General features: G+C 40.3%; 1 non-coding gene across 1 annotated transcript; it reads left to right on the forward strand.

The window, feature by feature from the left end:
- Positions 1–1,753: 1,753 nt before the first annotated feature.
- On the forward strand, positions 1,754–1,861 carry LOC130958489 (small nucleolar RNA R71). The gene has a single exon (XR_009077608.1). It is a non-coding gene; the product is annotated as a small nucleolar RNA R71 (small nucleolar RNA).
- The last annotated feature ends 19,691 nt before the right edge of the window (positions 1,862–21,552 follow it).

The following is a 21,552-nucleotide window of genomic DNA, read 5'->3' on the forward strand; positions in this document are numbered from 1 at the left end:
TATAATCATTGGGTTGCCTCCCAACAAGCGCTTCTTTAATGTCAGTAGCTTGACAGAGGGCTCTCATGGAGCCTCACAGATGTTCAGAGCAATGTTGGAACCTCCCAACACCAAACTTAGAGTTTGAATGTGGGGGTTCAACACCAAACTTAGAGTTTGGTTGTGGCCTCCCAACACCAAACTTAGAGTTTGACTGTGGGGGTTCTTCTTGACTCTGATTTGAGAGAAGCTCTTCATGCTTCATCTCTATGGTGACAGAGGGGTATCCTTGAGCCTTAAACACAAAGGATTCTCCATTCACTTGAATGATCAGTTCACCTCCATCAACATCAATCACAGCCTTTGCTGTGGCTAGGAAGGGTTTTCCAAGGATGATGGTTTCATCCATGCACTTCCCAGTCTCTAGGACTATGAAATCAGTAGGGATGTAATGGTCTTCAATCTTAACCAAAACATTCTCTACAAGTCCATAAGCTTGTTTTCTTGAGTTGTCTGCCATCTCTAGTGAGATTTTTGCAGCTTGTACCTCAAAGATCCTTAGCTTCTCCATTACTGAGAGAGGCATGAGGTTTACGCTTGACCCTAAGTCACACAGAGCTTTCTTGAAGGTCATGGTGCCTATGGTACAAGGTATGGAAAACTTCCCAGGGTCTTGTCTCTTTTGAGGTAGTTTCTGCCTAGACAAGTCATCCAGATCTTTGGTGAGCAAGGGAGGTTCATCCTCCCAAGTCTCATTTCCAAATAACTTGTCATTTAACTTCATGATTGCTCCAAGGTATTTAGCAACTTGCTCTTCAGTGACATACTCATCCTCTTCAGAGGAAGAATACTCATCAGAGCTCATGAAAGGCAGAAGTAAGTCCAATGGAATCTCTATGGTCTCATGTTGAGTCTCAGATTCCCATGGTTCCTCATTGGGGAACTCATTGGAGGCTAGTGCACGCCCATTGAGGTCTTCCTCAGTGGCGTTCACTTCCTCCCCTTCCTCTCCAAATTCGGCCATATTGATGGCTTTGCACTCTCCTTTTGGATTTTCTTCTGTGTTGCTTGGAAGAGTACTTGGAGGGAGTTCAGTAACTTTCTTGCTCAGCTGTCCCACTTGTCCTTCCAAATTCCTAATGGAAGACCTCGTTTCAGTCATGAAACTTTGAGTGGTTTTGATTAGATCAGAGACCATGGTTGCTAAGTCAGAGGGGTTCTGCTTAGAATTCTCTGTCTGTTGCTGAGAAGATGATGGAAAAGGTTTGCCATTGTTAAACCTGTTTCTTCCACCATTATTATTGAAACCTTGTTGAGGTCTCTCTTGATTCTTCCATGAGAGATTTGGGTGATTTCTCCATGAAGAATTATAGGTGTTTCCATAGGGTTCTCCTAGGTAATTCACCTCTTCCATTGAAGGGTTCTCAGGATCATAAGCTTCTTCCTCAGATGAAGCCTCCTTAGTACTGCTTGGTGCATTTTGCATTCCAGACAGACTTTGAGAAATCAAATTGACTTGTGAGTCAATATCTTGTTCTGAGCCAATATGGCATTCAGAGCATCAATCTCAAGAACTCCCTTCTTCTGACTTGTCCTATTGTCACAGGATTCCTTTCAGAAGTGTACATGAATTGGTTATTTGCAACCATTTCAATGAGCTCTTGAGCCTCTGTAGGCGTCTTCTTCAGATGAAGAGATCTCCAGAGCTATCCAAAGACATCTTGGATAGTTCAGAGAGACCATCATAGAAAATACCTATGATGCTCCATTCAGAAAGCATGTCAGAAGGACATCTTCTGATCAACTGTTTGTATCTTTCCCAAGCTTCATAGAGGGATTCTCCATCCTTCTGTCTGAAGGTTTGGACTTCCACTCTAAGCTTACTCCATCTTTGTGGTGGAAAGAACTTTGCCAAGAAGGCATTGACTAGCTTTTCCCAAGAGTCCAGGCTTTCTTTAGGTTGAGAGTCTAACCATATTCTAGCTTTGTCTCTTACAGCAAAAGGGAATAGCATCAGTCTGTAGACCTCAGGGTCAACCCCATTAGTCTTGACTGTGTCACAGATTTGCAAGAATTCAGCTAAAAACTGATGAGGATCTTCCATTGGAAGTCCATGGAACTTGCAATTCTGTTGCATTAGAGAAACTAATTGAGGTTTAAGCTCAAAGTTGTTTGCTCCAATGGCAGGGATAGAGATGCTTCTCCCATAAAAATCAGGAGTAGGTGCAGTAAAGTCACCCAGCACCTTCCTTGCATTGTTTGCATTATTGTTGTTTTCGGCTGCCATGTCTTCTTCTTCTTTGAAGAATTCGGTCAGGTCCTCTAAAGAGAGTTGTGCTTTGGCCTCTCTTAGTTTTCTCTTCAAGGTCCTTTCGGGTTCAGGGCCAGCTTCAACTAGAATGCCTTTGTCTCTGCTCCTGCTCATATGAAAGAGAAGAGAACAAGAAAATGTGGAGTCCTCTATGTCACAGTATAGAGATTCCTTGAGATGTCAGAGGAAAAGAGAAATAGAAAGAAGAAGGAGAAGAAGAATCCGAACTTTACTTAGATAAGGTTCGAATTGTGCATTAAGAAGGAGTGGTACTCCATAAATAGAAGGATGTGAGAAGGAGGGAGTAATTTTTTTTGAAAATTAATTAAAATATTTTGAAAAACATTTTTGAAAAACACTAATTGATTTTCGAAAACAAAAGTGGGAAAGAGGTAAAGTGATTTTTGAAAAAGATTTTGAAATTAGAAATTAAAAGAGATTTGATTGAAAACTATTTTGAAAAAGATGTGATTGAGAAGATATGATTGGTTTTAAAAAGATGTGATTGAGAAGATATGATTTGAAAACAATTTTAAAAAGATTTGATTTTAAAAATTAATGACTTGCCTAACAAGAAAAGATATGATTCAAACATTAAACCTTTCTCAACAGAAAAGACAACAAATATGAGATGTTCAATCAAATCATTAATTGTTAGTAAGTATCTTTGAAAAAGGAAAGAAATTGATTTTGAAAACATTTGATTGAAAAGATATGATTTGAAAAAGATTTGATTTTGAAAAACTTTGAAAAAAATTGATTTGAAAACAAAATCTTTCCCCTAGCACCATCCTGGCGTTAAACGCCCAGAATGGTATCCATTCTGGCGTTTAACGCCCAAAATGCACCCTTTTTGGGCGTTAAACGCCCAACCAGGTACCCTGGCTGGCGTTTAAACGCCAGTCTGCCTTCTTCACTGGGCATTTTTGAATGCCCAGCTTTTTCTGTATAATTCCTCTACAGTATGTTCTGAATCTTCAATTCTCTGTATTATTGACTTGAAAAGACACAAATAAAAAATATTTTTGGATTTTTAATAATCAAAATGCAACAAGAATCAAATAACAATGCATGCAAGACACCAAACTTAGCAGTTTGTATACTACTGACACTATATGAGACACCTAAACACTCAAGTCAAGAGAATCCAAAGATCAGAGTAAGAAATCATCAAGAATTACTTGAAGATCCTTAAGACACATGAATGAATGCATGCAATTGACACCAAACTTTAAAATGAGACACTAGACTCAAGCAAGAAATATTTTTGGTTTTTATGATTTTCTAATTTTTTTGTGTTTTTCGAAAATTAAGTGAAAACATCAAAATTCTTAATGAGAATTCCAGGAATCAGTGCAATGCTAGTCTAAGACTCCGGTCCAGGAATTAGACATGGCTTCACAGCCAGCCAAGCTTTCAAAGAAAGCTTCGGTCCAAAACACTAGACATGGCCAAAGGCCAGCCAAGCCTTAGCAGATCACTGCTCCAAAAGCAAGATCAACAAGCTCTTGTGATGATAAGTTGAAACCTCGGTCCAATGAAATTAGACATGGCTTTACAGCCAGCCAGATTTCAGCAAATCATCATGAAACTCTAGAATTCATCTTCAAGAATTTCGAAAAAAATAAATGCCTAATCTAAGCAACAAGATGAACCGTCAGTTGTCCATACACAAGAACAATCCCCGGCAACGGCGCCAAAAACTTGGTGCACGTTGCCGGATCAGGATCAAAACATGGCACTGTTATTGCAGGGAACAAATGCGAAACCGCAGTTAGGACATTTAATTCCCCGGCAACGGCGCCAAAAACTTGGTGCACGAAATTGTGATCACAACTTTTACACAGAACAATCCCCGGTAATGGCTCCAAAGACTTGGTGCTCAATACCATGGCATAAACACAACTTCGCACAACTAACCAGCAAGTGCACTGGGTCGTCCAAGTAATAAACCTTACGCGAGTAAGGGTCGATCCCACGGAGATTGGTGGTATGAAACAAGCTATGGTCATCTTGTAAATCTCAGTCAGGCAGACTCAAATGGGTATAGATGATGAATAAAGTAATAAGATAAAGATAGAGATACTTATGTATATCATTGGTGAGAGCTTCAGACAAGCGTATGAAGATGCCTTCCCTTCCGTCTCTCTGCTTTCCTAATGTCTTCATCCAATCCTTCTTACTCCTTTCCATGGCAAGCTTGTGTAGGGTTTCACCGTTGTCAATGGCTACCTCCCATCCTCTCAGTGAAAACTAATGCTCACGCACTCTGTCACAGTACGGCTAATCACCGGTTGGTTCCCTCCCCTACTGGAATAGAATCCCTCTTTTGCGTCTGTCACTAACGCCCAGCAGGTTACAAGTTTGAAGCACGTCACAGTCATTCAATCATTGAATCCTACTCAGAATACCACAGACAAGGTTAGACCTTCCGGATTCTCTTGAATGCCGCCATCAGTTCTTGCCTATACCACGAAGATTCCGGTTAAAGAATCCAAGAGATATTCACTAAGCCTCGTATGCTTGTAGAACAAGAATGGTTGTCAGTCACCTTGTTCATGAGTGAGAATGATGATGAGTGTCAATCATCACCTTCATCAAGTTGAAGAACAAGTGATATCTTGGACAAAGAACAAGCGGAATTGAATAGAAGAACAACAGTAATTGCATTAATACTCGAGGTACAGCAGAGCTCCACACCTTAATCTATGGTGTGTAGAAACTCCACCGTTGAAAATACATAAGAACAAGGTCTAGGCATGGCCGAATGGCCAGCCTCCCAAAGTGAGTTCAATCATCAAAACATGATCCAAAGACTCCCCATACAATAGTAAAAGGTCTTATATATAGAAAACTAGTAGCCTAGGGTGTACAAAGATGAGTAAATGACATAAAAATCCACTTCCGGGCCCACTTGGTGTGTGCTTGGGCTGAGCAATGAAGAATTTTCGTGTAGAGACTTCTCTTGGAGTTAAACGCCAGCTTTTATGCCAGTTTGGGCGTTTAACTCCCAATTAGGTGCCAGTTCCGGCGTTTAACGCTGGAATTTCTTGAGGTGACTTTGAACGCCGGTTTGGGCCATCAAATCTTGGGCAAAGTATGGACTATCATATATTGCTGGAAAGCCCAGGATGTCTACTTTCCAACGCCATTGAGAGCGCGCCAATTGGGCTTCTGTAGCTCCAGAAAATCCACTTCGAGTGCAGGGAGGTCAGAATCCAACAGCATCTGCAGTCCTTTTCAGTCTCTGAATCAAATTTTTGCTCAGGTCCCTCAATTTCAGCCAGAAAATACCTGAAATCACAGAAAAACACACAAACTCATAGTAAAGTCCAGAAAAGTGAATTTTAACTAAAAACTAATAAAAATATACTAAGAACTAAACTAAAACTACTAAAAACATACTAAAAACAATGCCAAAAAGTGTACAAATTATCCGCTCATCAGGGCCCACTTGGTGTGTGCTTGGGCTGAGAAATGAAGCATTTTTCATGTAGAGACTCTTCTTGGAGTTAAACGCCAGCTTTTGTGCCAGTTTTGGCGTTTAACTCCCATTTTGGTGCCAGTTCCGGCGTTTAACGCTGGGAAATGTGAAGGTGACTTTGAACGCCGGTTTGGGCCATCAAATCTTGGGCAAAGTATGGACTATCATATATTGCTGGAAAGCCCAGGATGTCTACTTTCTAACGCCGTTGAGAGCGCGCCAATTGGGCTTCTGTAGCTCCAGAAAATCCACTTCGAGTGCAGGGAGGTCAGAATCCAACAGCATCTGCAGTCCTTTTCAGTCTCTGAATCAGATTTTTGCTCAGGTCCCTCAATTTCAGCCAGAAAATACCTGAAATCATAGAAAAACACACAAACTCATAGTAAAGTCCAGAAAAGTGAATTTTAACTAAAAACTAATAAAAATATACTAAAAACTCAACCAAATATACTAAAAACATACTAAAAACAATGCCAAAAAGCGTACAAATTATCCGCTCATCACCAACCGTCAACTCCTTGGGGGCAGAATGAAGAGAACCAAGAAGAACAGCAACAAGAGCAAGTGCACTATATGAACAACCAAAATTCTGGATCAAATGAAGTGTATGGTGACACCTACAATCCATCTTGGAAGAACCACCCAAACCTTAGGTGGGGAGACAACCACAACCAAAACCAACAACCATGGCAAAGAAACTCAGCTCAAAACATTCCAAGAAACAACCAAAATCACAACCAGCAGCCAACTAACCAAAACTTTTACAGAAAACCCCAAAATAATTACCCCAACTCTAACCATTATCCACCCAATAACCAACCAACTAACCAAAACACTTACCATCATCCATCAACACCCCAAAACCAACCAATCTCACAAGACTCTCAGAGAATTACTAATTTAGAGCTGCTCATGGAGAAGATGATGAAGAACCAAGAATTGACAACAAAGAACCAAGAAGCTTCCATGAAGAGCCTAGAACGGCAGATTGGACAAATCTCCAAGCAGATTTCTATAGAGAGACCTTCAAGCTCACTACCAAGTGATACCATTCCTAATCCAAAAGAAGAATGCAAAGCCGTGCAATTAAGAAGTGGAAAGACATTGGTGGATGGCAACCAAGGAGCAACCAAGAAACTTATGGAGAATGACAAAGAGCCAACAGAGAAAGATGGAGCTAACAACAAGGACATAACAAGCAAGAATGTCCCAGAAAAGCTCACAGAAGAGAACAACCAACCACAGAATTTAAAGAAGGGAAAGCAGATCATGGAAGAACCAAATCCAAAACAGCAGCAAGTGGAAAAGAGTCTTACACCTTCACTACCCTATCCACAGAGATTCCAAAAAAAAGCAAAGGATCAACATTTCCACAAATTCCTTGAGACTTTCAAGAAGCTGGAAATCAACATACCTTTGGCTGAGGCATTGGAGCAAATGCCTCTATATGCCAAGTTCTTAAAGGAGCTCATCAACAAGAAAAGAGACTGGAATGAGAAGGAGACTGTAATGCTCAGTGAGGAATGTAACGCTGTGCTCCAAAAAGGAATTCCACCAGAGCTTAAAGATCCAGGGGGTTTTGTAGTATCATGCACCATAGGCAAACTAACCTTGGACAAAGCTCTCTGTGATCTTGAAGCTAGTATCAACTTAATGCCCCTGTCCATGATGAGGAAGCTTGCTATAGAAGAACTCAAACCCACTAGGATGTCACTAGTCATGGCCGACAGATCAATCAAGACACCTAATAGAATTGTGGAAAATCTGTTAGTGAAGGTTGGGGAGTTTATCTTCCCTGCGGATTTTGTGATCTTGGACACCGACGAGGAAGGAAACAATTCAATCATCTTGGGAAAACCATTTCTAGTAACTGCAAGAGCCATTATAGATGTGGAAAAAGGAGAAATGATCTTCAGAGTACATAATGAGCAAATGATCATAAATGTTTTCAAGTCAATGCAACACCCTCCTGAGCAAGAAGATTATCTGAGGGTGGATATGATAGAGAGTCTGGTGGAAGAAATGTTAGACACTAATCAGCATGAGCAAGAAGAAGAAATTAATCAAAAGACAGTAGAAGAACACGCAGCTGAGATCTCTATTGACAAGGAGGTGAAACCAAGCAAGAAGGAAGCAGTGCAAAAACAAGAACTGAAGCCATTACCCACCCATCTCAAATATGCATTCCTTGGTACATCAGAGAGTTTTCCAGTGATCATCAATTCATCCTTGACAAAGAAAGAAGAAGGAGAGCTTCTTGATGTACTCAGAGCTCACAAGGATGCTTTAGGATGGACCATTGATGATTTGAAAGGCATTAGCCCTGCAGTATGTATGCATAAAATCCTCTTGGAGGATAATTCCAAAGCAGTGGTTCAACCTCAGAGAAGGTTAAATCCTGCAATGAAGGAAGTTATCCAGAAGGAAGTAATAAAATTGTGGAATGCAGGGATAATATATCCTATCTCTGATAGCTCATGGATAAGCCCAGTCCAAGTGGTACCAAAGAAGGGTGGAATGACAGTCATTGTTAATGAGAAAAATGAACTCATTCCCACAAGAACTGTGACAGGATGGAGGATGTGTATTGACTATAGGAGGCTGAATGATGCCACATGCAAAGATCATTTCCCACTTCCTTTCATTGACTAGATGCTTGAAAGATTGGCCGGCCATGCTTACTATTGCTTCCTGGATGGCTATTCTGGGTATAATCAGATAGTGGTAGATCCAAAGGACCAAGAAAATACTTCATTAACATGTCCATTTGGAGTTTTTGCTTATAGAAGAATGCCATTTGGGCTATGCAATGCCCCAGTCTCTTTTCAAACTGTATGCTCTCCATTTTTTCAGATATGGTCGAAAAGTTTTTAGAGGTTTTCATGGACGACTTTTTTGTTTTTGGTGACAATTTCAATACTTGCCTGAAACATCTAACTCTTGTCTTGAAACGGTGCCAAGAAACTAATTTGGTTTTGAACTGGGAGAAGTGCCATTTCATGGTTCCTGAGGGGATTGTTCTTGGTCATAAAGTTTCAAGAAAAAGGATAGAGGTTGACAAGGCAAAGGTGGAGATTATAGAGAAGCTCCCTCCACCAACTAATGTGAAATCTGTTAGAAGTTTCCTGGGGCATGCAGGATTTTATAGAAGGTTTATCAAGGATTTCTCTAAAATAGCCAAACCTTTGAGTAATCTGTTAATGATTGATAATCCTTTTGTTTTTGATGAAAACTGCCAGCACGCCTTTGAAACTTTAAAACACAAACTCACAACAGCACCAATTATCACACCCCCGGACTGGGAACTACCCTTTGAACTCATGTGTGATGCAAGTGATATTGCAATTGGTGCTGTACTTGGACAAAAGAAGGGAAACTTGCATCATGTCATATATTATGCAAGTAAGGTGTTGAATGAGGCTCAAAAAAATTATACCACAACAGAGAAGGAATTGTTAGTTGTAGTTTATGCATTTGATAAGTTTAGATCATACTTGATAGGATCTAAAATTGTAGTTTATACTGACCATGCTGCCCTCAAGTATTTGATGTCAAAGCAGGATGCTAAACCAAGACTTATTAGGTGGATACTACTCCTACAGGAGTTTGACATTGAGGTAAGGGACAGGAAAGGCACTGAAAACCGAGTTGCTGATCATTTGTCAAGGCTTCCACAAGAAACAATTCAAGAAGCCTCACAACCTGTGAATGAAAGCTTCCCAGATGAACACCTATTGCAGGTTCAACAAACACCGTGGTTTGCTGACATAGCAAACTACAAAGTGGGGAGGAAGATACCTCAAGAATTCACTAAGCAACAAGTGAAGAAGCTAATCAATGAAGCAAGGAAGTTCTTGTAGGATGAACTTTTTCTGTTCAAGAGATGTTCTGATGGAGTAATTAGGAGATGTGTCCCTGAGAGTGAAATAAAAGATATATTGTGGCATTGCCATGGCTCAGCTTATGGTGGACATTTTGGTCCAGAAAGAACAGCTGCAAAGATATTGCAAAGTGGTTTCTATTGGCCAACTATCTTCAAAGATGCCAGAGAGTTTGTCCACCAATGTAATGAATGCCAGAGAGCAGGAGGATTGACAAGAAGGAATGAGATGCCGAAGAATTTCATTTTGGAATTAGAATTATTTGATCTATGGGGCATTGATTTCATGGGACCCTTTCCCCCTTCCTATTCTTTCAGATATATCTTGGTAGCAGTGGAGTATGTTTCAAAGTGGGTGGAAGCCATAGCCACAACTACCTGTGATGCACAAATTGTCCTTCAATTCCTCAAGAAGCACATTTTCACTAGATATGGGGTACCCAAGGGTCTTATTAGTGATGGTGGTGGTCATTTTTGTAACAAACAAATGGAGAAACTTCTTCATAAATATGGAGTTATTCATAAAGTAGCCACACCATATCACCCTCAGACTAATGGGCAGGCTGAGTTAGCAAACAGAGAATTGAAGAAAATCCTAGAGAAAACAGTAGGAAGCACAAGAAAGGATTGGGCTAGGAAGTTGGAAGATGCACTCTGGGCGTACAGGACAACTTTCAAAATTCCCATTGGGAAGTCCCCCTTTCAGCTATTATATGGCAAATCTTGTCACCTCCCTGTAGAGCTTGAACACAAAGCTTTTTGGGCTACTAAACTCCTAAACCTTGACTCTAAAACAGCAGGGGAGAAAAGGTTGTTGCAGCTAAATGAGCTGGATGAATTTAGGCTAGAAGCCTATGAAAATACCAAGATATACAAAGAAAAAGCCAAGAGGTGGCATGACAGGAAGATCTTGAAGAAAGAATTCAAACCTGGGCAACAAGTACTATTGTACAACTCAAGACTCAAGATATTCCCTGGCAAGCTTAAATCTAAGTGGACTGGTCCATATTTGGTAACTAAGGTCTTTCCTTATGGGAGTATTGAATTGCTAGACGAAGCAACAAAGAGTCGATTCATAGCAAATGGTCACAGAGCAAAGCTATACCTAGGAGGACAATTGGACAAGGAAAAAGAGGTTCAGAACCTAAATCCTTCTTGAAGTAAAAATAGAAGATGTCAAGCTAGTGACAATAAAGAAGCGCTTGTTGGGAGGCAACCCAACCTGAGGTAGTTTCTTTTCATAGCTTTTTCAATAAAAATGTTGAATAATTGGTATGCATTGCAAGGAGCTAAGTTTGGTGTTGCACACCAAAACAATTTAAGGGAGAATGAAAGATTCTAAGTTTGGTGTTCCACCAAAAAAATCTCATCTAAAAGCACATTCTCACCTCTTGCATAATGCTACTCCAATCAATCAAACAAATTATCCAACTATTTAACTGCATTCTAGCTTTAATTCCATAACCTTTAGCAAGGACACAAGGTTTCACATATGGTTAACTTGTTGCATCAGAGGCAGTGGCAAGCAATTAAGTTTGGTGTCTCCAACACCAAAATAAATCCAAGAGCCACACTCAATTTATGCATACTAACCATGCAATTAAGGGCTTGAGAAGCAAGCAACTTTGAGAATTATGCAGGACATGAGTCAACAATTGAAGATATTGTGCATCTTAACTCAAAGAAAACACAACAGAAGGAAGAATCAAAGGGTTGCAACTTCAAAGGTTGTATCTAAACTTAATCCTTGCTGCTGTGAATTGTTTTGAACATGGGAACCATTATATATCCTGCTAAAGTGTTTATCTAGTTGCAAGTGAAGTTGTTTGATTAAGTATGCTAATCTGCATAATGCTTGTCATCCATCACCTAGCTGAATTTTGTTTTGTTTCCCATATGCTTGAATAAAAGAGAATTATTTGAATTGGAAAGTAAATATCCAATGTTGCATAAGTTAGAATGGAAGTTAATGGTGGTGTATGTGTTTGATTAAATGCATAACTCATGAAATAATTGCTGCATAATGTCATTTTTATTGAAGTGTGAGCTAGATTGCTGTTATAAAGGTTCCTATCAGTGAAGAAAAATCCCTTTAGAGCAAAAATAAAACAGAAAGAAAAGGAAGTAGAAAAAGCCAATGTGGCAAGAAATACAAAGAATAAAGGCTGGACACCAATAGCTTGGACCCTAGGACACATGCCTGTGGTGTTCTTGTACTAGGATATGCTTGGATAAGTAAATTCTGAGGGGTATTTCAAAACCCGGTCACTTAGATCAACTGATTTGGGATGGCCAATTGAAAGTCCACAATAAAGAGCAACCTAGATACAGAACATTTAGTTATCCAAAGAGATGCTGGGCATCAATGATCCTAGGAAGAAATAGTGAGCCATGTGTCTGTGGTGGAAAGATGTTGAGTAAAAATAAAGCCAAAGGCTACTACTGCAACGTTAGACACCAAGCCTTCAAAGAATAATAAGCTTGTTAAGCAGAATGAGAAAAGAAAAGTTAACAAGGGAGCAAGTAAAGAGTAAACCTTATAACAGCTAGCTTAGTAAACCTTTGAGGAAAAATGTATATTATGTAACAGTAACAATAACTGAGTTATCATTGTCTGCATAAAAACTCCATGAATCAAGTTCTGCTATATGCCTAATAAGGATATGTTTGCTCTTCTTGTTCATTTCATTTTCTCTTAGTTTTGATGCTTGCTTGGGGACAAGCAAGAATTAAGTTTGGTGTTGTGATGACAGGTCATCATATACCCATTTTTCAAGCTAATTTCACTTGTTTTACTAGTCTTTATGCACTTTCCTGCATCCTAAGTAAGTAATTTGGAATGAAAATGCATAACTTCTTTAAATCAAACAACCACCATTAAATTGATGCTAAATTATGAGGTTTGAGCTAAAATTAATTGATTTTTAATGAATTATAAACCTTATGAGTTTAGAGATACTTTGATTGGTTGTTTTGGTTTCTTGTAGGTGAAGAAAGGAAGAAAAGAAGAAAAATGTGGCTTAAGAAGTGTGGCCAAGAGATGAGAAGTTTGGTGCAACATAGAAGGAGGAAGCAAACACTGCCCTCCACAAGAGCACACTGCCTTCCAGGAGAGCAGCATAATGAACCAAGCCTTGAAAAGCATCACTGCCCTGCCCACAATAAGGGCGGAGCACAATTTGATGCCAAGGGCCAAAGGAAGCAAAAACTCAGCCCTGCCCTCCCCAAAAGCAATATCGGGCTTCATCCAAGAATAATTCAAAAGAAATTGCTTCCTAGTGTTTCCTATGGGTTTCGAACTCAAGAACAAAAAGGAAAGGAGTAGCGCTCAAGCACAAGGAAAACAAGCAAAAATTGGCTTGCTTTCAATCTCCCAGAATCGAACACGGCACCATGAGGAAGTGGTGCACGAAATTGTGATCACTACAACTCAAATAATCCCTAGTAATGGCTCCAAAGACTTGGTGCTCAATACCATGGCATAAACACAACTTCGCACAACTAACCAGCAAGTGCACTGGGTCGTCCAAGTAATAAACCTTACGCGAGTAAGGGTCGATCCCACGGAGATTGTTGGTATGAAGCAAGCTATGGTCACCTTGTAAATCTTAGTCAGGCAGACTCAAATGGGTATAGATGATGAATAAAACATAAAGATAAAGATAGAGATACTTATGTATATCATTGGTGAGAGCTTCAGATAAGCGTATGAAGATGCTTTCCCTTCCGTCTCTCTGCTTTCCTACTGTCTTCATCCAATCCTTCTTACTCCTTTCCATGGCAAGCTTATGCAAGGGTTTCACCGTTGTCAGTGGCTACCTCCCATCCTCTCAGTGAAAATGTTCCTATGCTCTGTCACAGCATATGGCTAATCAGCTATCGGTTCTCGGTCAGGCCGGAATAGAATCCAGTGATTCTTTTGCGTCTGTCACTAACGCCCCGCCTGCTAGGAGTTTGAAGCACGTCACAGTCATTCAATCATTGAATCCTACTCAGAATACCACAGACAAGGTTAGACCTTCCGGATTCTCTTGAATGCCGCCATCAGTTCTCGCCTATACCACGAAGACTCTGATCTCACGGAATGGCTGGCTCGTTTGTCAGGCGAGCACTCGGTTGTCAGGCGATCAACCATGCATCGTGTATCAGGAATCCAAGAGATAACACTAGAGCCTTGTTGCTTGTAGAACAGAGTGGTTGTCAGTCACTTTGTTCATAAGTGAGAATGATGATGAGTGTCACGGATCATCACATTCATCAAGTTGAAGAACAAGTGATATCTTGGACAAAGAACAAGCGGAATTGAATAGAAGAACAATAGTAATTGCATTAATACTCGAGGTACAGCAGAGCTCCACACCTTAATCTATGGTGTGTAGAAACTCCACCGTTGAAATACATAAGAACAAGGTCTAGGCATGGCCGAATGGCCAGCCTCCCAAATGATCTAAGATCGCATGAAACTCAAAGATAGCTACCAAGATGTCTAATACAATAGTAAAAGGTCCTACTTATAGAAAACTAGTAGCCTAAGGTGTACAAAGATGAGTAAATGACATAAAAATCCACTTCCGGGCCCACTTGGTGTGTGCTTGGGCTGAGCAATGAAGCATTTTCGTGTAGAGACTCTTCTTGGAGTTAAACGCCAGCTTTTATGCCAGTTTGGGCGTTTAACTCCCATTTTGGTGCCAGTTCCGGCGTTTAACGCTGGAATTCCTGAGGGTGACTTTGAACGCCGGTTTGGGCCATCAAATCTTGGGCAAAGTATGGACTATCATATATTGCTGGAAAGCCCAGGATGTCTACTTTCCAACGCCGTTAAGAGCGCGCCAATTGGGCTTTTGTAGCTCCAGAAAATCCACTTCGAGTGCAGGGAGGTCAGAATCCAACAGCATCTGCAGTCCTTTTTCGTCTCTGAATCAGATTTTTGCTCAGGTCCCTCAATTTCAGCCAGAAAATACCTGAAATCACAGAAAAACACACAAACTCATAGTAAAGTCCAGAAAAGTGAATTTTAACTAAAAACTAATAAAAATATACTAAGAACTCAACTAAAACTACCAAAAACATACTAAAAACAATGCCAAAAAGCGTACAAATTATCCGCTCATCAGGAAGCAAGGAACTAGGCATTACTTTGGTGCTAAGAAAACCAAGGAAAAAGAAGCAGCGTGTGCCTCCACCAAGTTTCGAACTTGGAACCTCACCTTTTGGCAACATTGCCCTGCCATCCGCAAGGGCGGGGCAGCATTTCTTGGTGCATGGCACAAAAATTGGCGTGGCCAGCATGCACAATTGACGCGCACCAAGGGAGTTTCGGCCAGCAACAAGCGCGCACGGGCAGCACTTGGCGCACCATGGCAACTCTACCCTGCCCTCTACAAGGGCAGGACAGCATCCTGACGCATCACACGCACCAAGCGCATGCAATGAAGCCGCATGCACCATTTCCTGTTCTGCCCTCCACAAGGGCAGGGCAGCCTCCTGGAAGCTACTTTCTCATGGGCTGAAAATTGGATTAAAAATCCAATTTAATTCATTTCTTCACCAAATCAAAAGCCTATCCAAATTCCAAAATCCAAGAATAGAAAGTGTATAAATAGGAGATAGTTTGATGTAATTAGGATCCTTCTTTTGATTTTTGAATTTTGACATTTTGAAACTTCATCTTCTCTGAGAGCTTTGAACTAAGTTTTGAGAGAATTAGGAAGGAAAATTGATCTCTCTTCTTTCTTGTTCTTGCTTGAGCATTTTTTACTTTTCTTGTTTGAGTCTTGGGCATGAAGAATTGAGGAATTTCTGTCTCAATCTCCATTTAAGATCTCTGTGATTTCTCTACTGCATAATTGAGTTGAATCTCAATTCCTTTGTTGCTTCTTCTTTTATTTCTTGTTAATTGCTTTGTGAATTTGGATCTGGGAAGGCAATTGAGATCTAGACTTTGCTATCTAGTCTCTGGAGTCCTGAGATCCCATTTTCCTTTTGGTTCTTCTGTGAACCCCTGCTGCAATTTAATTTCCCTTTCTGTTTGAGATCTAACAGAATTCAAATCATCTCTTGCTTTGATAATTGTTGCAATTTAATTTCCCTTGCTTGAATCCTGAAATCCCAGTCCTCAAATCCTTTGTCCATTCAAGAAATTTATATTTCTTACTCTTTAAGTTACTGCAATTTAAATTTCTTGCACTTTAAGTTTCAGTCATTTAATTTCTTGTTCTTTAAGATTCAGCTCTTTTACTTTCAGTTCTCTTTAATTTCTACAATTCACCCCTCCCCCTTTACATTTTCTGTCATTTACTTACTGTTGGATACAAAATCACTCAACCAATACTTGATTCGCTTGACTAAATCAACCACTAAACTAAAATTGCTCAATCCTTCAATCCCTGTGGGATCGACCTCACTCCCGTGAGTTTTATTACTTGATGCGACCCGGTACACTTGCCGGTGAGTTTTGTGTTATATCGTTTTCCACACATCACCTGCAATTCCTTGAGAAGACGACCCGAGGTTTAAATACTCAGTTAACAATTTATTTAGGGGTTTGTTACTTGTGACAACCAAAATGTTTGTACGAAGGGATTTCTGTCGGTTTAGAGATTATATCTACAACGCGACTGTTTTTATGAAATTCTTTACTGGCAAAAATCCTGACGTCAAAATGGCCCTACGGGTAAGGGTAGGAGAGACCCTTGAAGATGAAAGAATAGTTGAAAGTAGTTGTCATAAAAAGAAAAACATCAAGGATGAGTACGATTTTATACTTAAACAACTGGACAAAGCAGCAATTATTAAAAAGGAAGAAGTGGTTGCAGACTTAAGAGATGTTGTACCTCCATTGGAAAGTCCATTGTAGACTTAAGAGATGTTGTACCTCCATTGTAGACTTAAGAAGTGGTTGCAGACTTAAGGAAGAAGTGTTTGATGTTGATGTTGAGAAGAGCGTACAACCTCCAAGGCATATCATGGTTGAAGATTTTGTAGAGGTTGATCAAGAGGTAGAAGATGTCAAAGAAGAGCACAAGGGAGTGGAGCTTGAAATTACCTTGCAAAAGGTGTTGGAAACCCCTCCCCCTAAGTTGCCATCATCCTTTACAACATTCAAGTGGGTAAAATTCATATCCCATAGCTTTCTAATCCCACTTGAATATAGGCTACTGGAGACGGATGGTCAACTTAGAGCTCTTTGCGGCATTAAGAGTAAGAGGAAGATGGCCAGTGATAAGAATTGTCAAGCAAGGTTCAACATGGTTGTGTGCTCAAAGTTTAAATGCAAAGGTTGGTGTAAGGCTCAACTGAATGGGTCTAGGAAGTTGTTTGGACACTTCAGTGAGAATTCTAAAACTGAACCACCCAGATGGAATCATGATAATCAACTTGAAGATGGGTACAAAAGCAAGGTTTGGGACCTCGGAATTCATTCCAACAATCAACACTCTTGGGGCCTTGTAACTTGCTTTAACTTACTTGAAGGCTTTCTGTGCCTAGTTTGGGACCCCGGAGGTTACTGGAGATACAAACATTGGTGGAGATTCCTGGATGAGTTCAAGCACAAGCCACCATAACAAGGAGCTCACCAAATGTCCAACTTAAGGACTTTAACTAAAAGTGCTAGGTGGGAGACAACCCACCATGGTATGATCGTTTCTTTTTCAATTTTATTTTGTTTAGTTTGTTTTTATTTTATTTTATTTTATTTTATTAAACCTGGAGTTTTGCATCACATTCATATTAACACTGCATTCTGTATCTTTTCAGATTAAAAAAAAGCGAGTACGCGACGCGACCGCATCAGCGACGCGTCCGCGTCGCAAGGAGATGAGAGAATAATAAATTGAACAGAGAGTTACGCAGGAGCAAGGCTGGAGGCGCGCTATTAGCACAAGTTGACTCCACGCGAACGTGTCGATGACGCGTCCGCGTCATTTGGAAAAACAGCCTCCCACGCGACCGCGTCACCCACGCGGCCGCATGACTTGAAATCGGCGTAAAAAAAGGGTGTATGGCCAAAAGTTGAGCTGGAATTGGGCTGGACCCGTGCTAGTAGCACAAGCCCTGCCACGCGAACGCGTCACCCACGCGTCCGCGTCATATTGGAAATAAGGCCATTGATGAGCGGATAATTTATACGCTTTTTGGCATTGTTTTTAGTATGTTTTTAGTATCTTTTAGTTAGTTTTTATTATATTTTTATTAGTTTTTAGTTAAAATTCACTTTTCTGGACTTTACTATGAGTTTGTGTGTTTTTTTGTGATTTCAGGTATTTTCTGACTGAAATTGAAGGTTCTGAGCAAAAATCTGATCCAGAGACTGAAAAGGACTGCAGATGCTGTTGGATTCTGACCTCCCTGCACTCGAAATGGATTTTCTGGAGCTACAGAAGCCCAATTGGCGCGCTCTCAACGGCATTGGAAAGTAGACATCCTGGGCTTTCCAGCAATATATGATAGTCCATACTTTGCCCAAGATTTGATGGCCCAAACCGGCGTAGCAAATCAGCATCAGAAATTCCAGCGTTAAACGTCGGAACTGGCATAAAACTTGGAGTTAAACGCCCAAACTGGCATGAAAGCTGGCGTTTAACTCCAGAAAAGGTCTCTACACGAAATTACTTCATTGCTCAGCCCAAGCACACACCAAGTGGGCCCGGAAGTGGATTTTTCTGTCATTTACTCATTTCTGTAAACCTTAGGATACTAGTTTACTATTTATAGGACCTTTGGACATTGTATCCGTACCTTATGACCTCATAACACTTTTTACACGTTTCTTGTACCTTCCACGGCATGAGTCTCTAAACCCCATGGTTGGGGGTGAGGAGCTCTGCTGTGTCTTGATGGATTAATGCAATTACTACTATTTCTTATTCAATCATGCTTGCTTCCATTCTAAGATATCACTTGTTCTTAACCCGGATGAATGTGATGATCTGTGACAATCATCATCATTCTCAACTATGAACATGTGCCTGACAACCACCTCTGTTCTACCTTAGATTAAGTAGATATCTCTTGGATTCTTTAATCGGAATCTTCGTGGTATAAGCTAGAACTGATGGTGGCATTCAAGAGAGTCTGGAAGGTCTAAACCTTGTCTGTGGTATTCTGAGTAGGACTCAATGATTGAATGACTGTGACGTGCTTCAAACTCCTGAAGGCGGGGCGTTAGTGACAGACGCAAAAGAATCACTGGATTCTATTCCGGCCTGATTGAGAACCGACAGATGGATAGCCGATGCTGTGACAGAGCATCAGGGACGTATTTCCAATGAGAGGATGGGAGGTAGCCATTGACAACGGTGAAACCCTACATACAGCTTGCCATGGAAGGAGCCTTGCGTGTTTGATGAAGATGACAGTAGGAAAGCAGAGATTCGGAAGATGGAGCATCTCCAAAGCCTCAGCCTATTCTCCATTACTGCAAAACAAGTACCTTTTTCATGTTCTTTTGCTTTTTACAATCAATCCTGATAATTTCTGATATCCTGACTAAGATTTACAAGATAACCATAGCTTGCTTCAAGCCGACAATCTCCGTGGGATCGACCCTTGCTCACGCAAGGTATTACTTGGACGACCCAGTGCACTTGCTGGTTAGTTGTGCGGGATTGCAAAAGTGTTATTGCAATTTCGTGCACCAAGTTTTTGGCACCGTTGCCGGGGATTGTTCGAGTTTGGACAACTGACGGCTTATCTTGTTGCTTAGATTAGGACTGTTTTATTTTTGTTGGTTTAGAGTCTTTTAGTTGAGTCTAGTTTCATATTTTAAGTTTGGTGTCCATTGCATGCTTTTATTTTTCTTCTAGTTTTTCGAAATTGCATGTTCTTAGTCCCTTTTTGATTCATAAAAATTCTAAGTTTGGTGTCCTCTTTGTGTTTTTCCTTTAAAATTTTCGAAAAGTAGTGTTTGATTTTCTAAAAATTTTAAGTTTGGTGTCTTTTTGTTGTTTTTCTCTTTCCTTTTTTTTAAAAAATCAAATCTTTTTCATAAAAACTTTTCAATCATATCTTTTTAATTGCTGTTTTCAAAATCTTTTTAATTAACTAATTGATTCAGTTCTAAATTTGCTTTGATCTTATTTGTCTTTTTGATTTTCGAATTTTTTGTTATATTTTCCTTTTGTTTTATTTTATTTTTATTTTTTTTCGGTTAATTAAAAAAAAAAAACAAAATTAATCTATTTGCAATCATTATCATTTCCCTTTTGTCCATTATGGACTTAAGTGGGATTAATCAGTCCAAAAGGACTCTGTGGTCATATGCTAACCCCATTACAGCTGCATATGGGAGTAGCATCTGTATACCTCCCATCAAAGCAAGCAGCTTTGAGCTAAATCCTCAACTCATTATCATAGTGCAGCAAAATTGCCAGTATTCCGGTCTTCCACAGGAAGAACCTACTGAGTTTCTGGCACAGTTCTTACAAATTGCTGACACAGTACATGATAAAGGGGTAGATCAGGATGTCTACAGACTATTACTGTTTCCATTTGCTGTAAAAGATCAAGCTAAAAGGTGGTTGAACAACCAACCTACAGCAAGCATAAAGACATGGAAACAGTTATCAGACAAATTCCTGAATCATTTCTACCCTCCAAAGAGGATGACACAGCTAAGGCTGGACATCCAAGGCTTTAAACAAGAGGATAATGAATCCCTTTATAATGCCTGGGAGAGGTATAGAGGTATGCTTAGAAAATGCCCCTCTGAAATGTTTTCAGAGTGGGTACAGTTAGACATCTTCTACTATGGGCTCACAGAAAAAGCTCAGATGTCTTTAGACCACTCAGCTGGTGGATCTATACACATGAGGAAGACAATTGAAGAAGCTCAAGAGCTTATAGACACTGTTGCTAGAAACCAATACTTATATTCTAGCAGTGAGTTCGTTCCACAAGAGGAGGTCATGGCATTAGTCACTGATCCTAATCCTCAAGAACAGATGAATGAGCTTAATCAACAATTGCTCCTGATGACAGAACAGTTAGCAGAATTTAAAGAAATGTTCCATGATACTAAAGTTGCTAACAAGAACATAGAACTGCAGTTGAATCAAGCAAAACAGCAAATAACTAAACAGATAACAGAAGGATGTCAAGCAGTTCAACTAAGGAGTGGGAAAACACTGAACACCACTGCTCAAAGGAGCAAGAAGGCAAACAAAGAACAATTGACAGAGGATAACCAACCCACTGTTTAAAATCCCTCTGAGGACAGTAAGAGCCCAGAGAGGAATGTTATTGGCGTTCAAACGCCAGAAAGGGAAGGAAAGCTGGCGTTAAACGCCCATTCCTTGCCCAGTTATGGCGTTCAAACGCCAGAAAAGGGGGAAAAGCTGGCGTTTAACGCCCATTCCCTGCCCAGTTCTGGCGTTCAAACGCCAGAAAAGGGGGAAAAGTTGGCGTTAAACGCCCATTTTCCTCCCAATCCTGGCGTTCAAACGCCAAGGGAGAATCAGACACCTGAGAGTACTGATAATAATCCTTCTAACAAGGCCTCTTCAACCACTTCTGTAAGGAATAAACCTGCAGCATCTAAGGTTGAGGAATATCAAGCCAAGATGCCTTATCCTCAGAAACTCCGCAAAGCGGAACAGGATAAGCAATTTGCCCGCTTTGCAGACTATCTAAGGACTCTTGAAATAAAGATTCCGTTTGCAGAGGCACTTGAGCAAATACCTTCTTATGCTAAGTTCATGAAAGAGATCTTAAGTCATAAGAAGGATTGGAGAGAAACTGAAAAAGTGTTTCTCACTGAAGAATGTAGTGCAGTCATTCTGAAGAGCTTACCAGAAAAGCTTCAAGATCCTGGAAGCTTTATGATACCATGCACATTAGAAGGTGCTTGCACCAAGACAGCCCTATGTGATCTTGGAGCAAGCATCAATCTAATACCTG

Source organism: Arachis stenosperma, chromosome 10 (genome assembly GCF_014773155.1).
Source record: "Arachis stenosperma cultivar V10309 chromosome 10, arast.V10309.gnm1.PFL2, whole genome shotgun sequence".
NCBI lineage: Eukaryota > Viridiplantae > Streptophyta > Magnoliopsida > Fabales > Fabaceae > Arachis > Arachis stenosperma.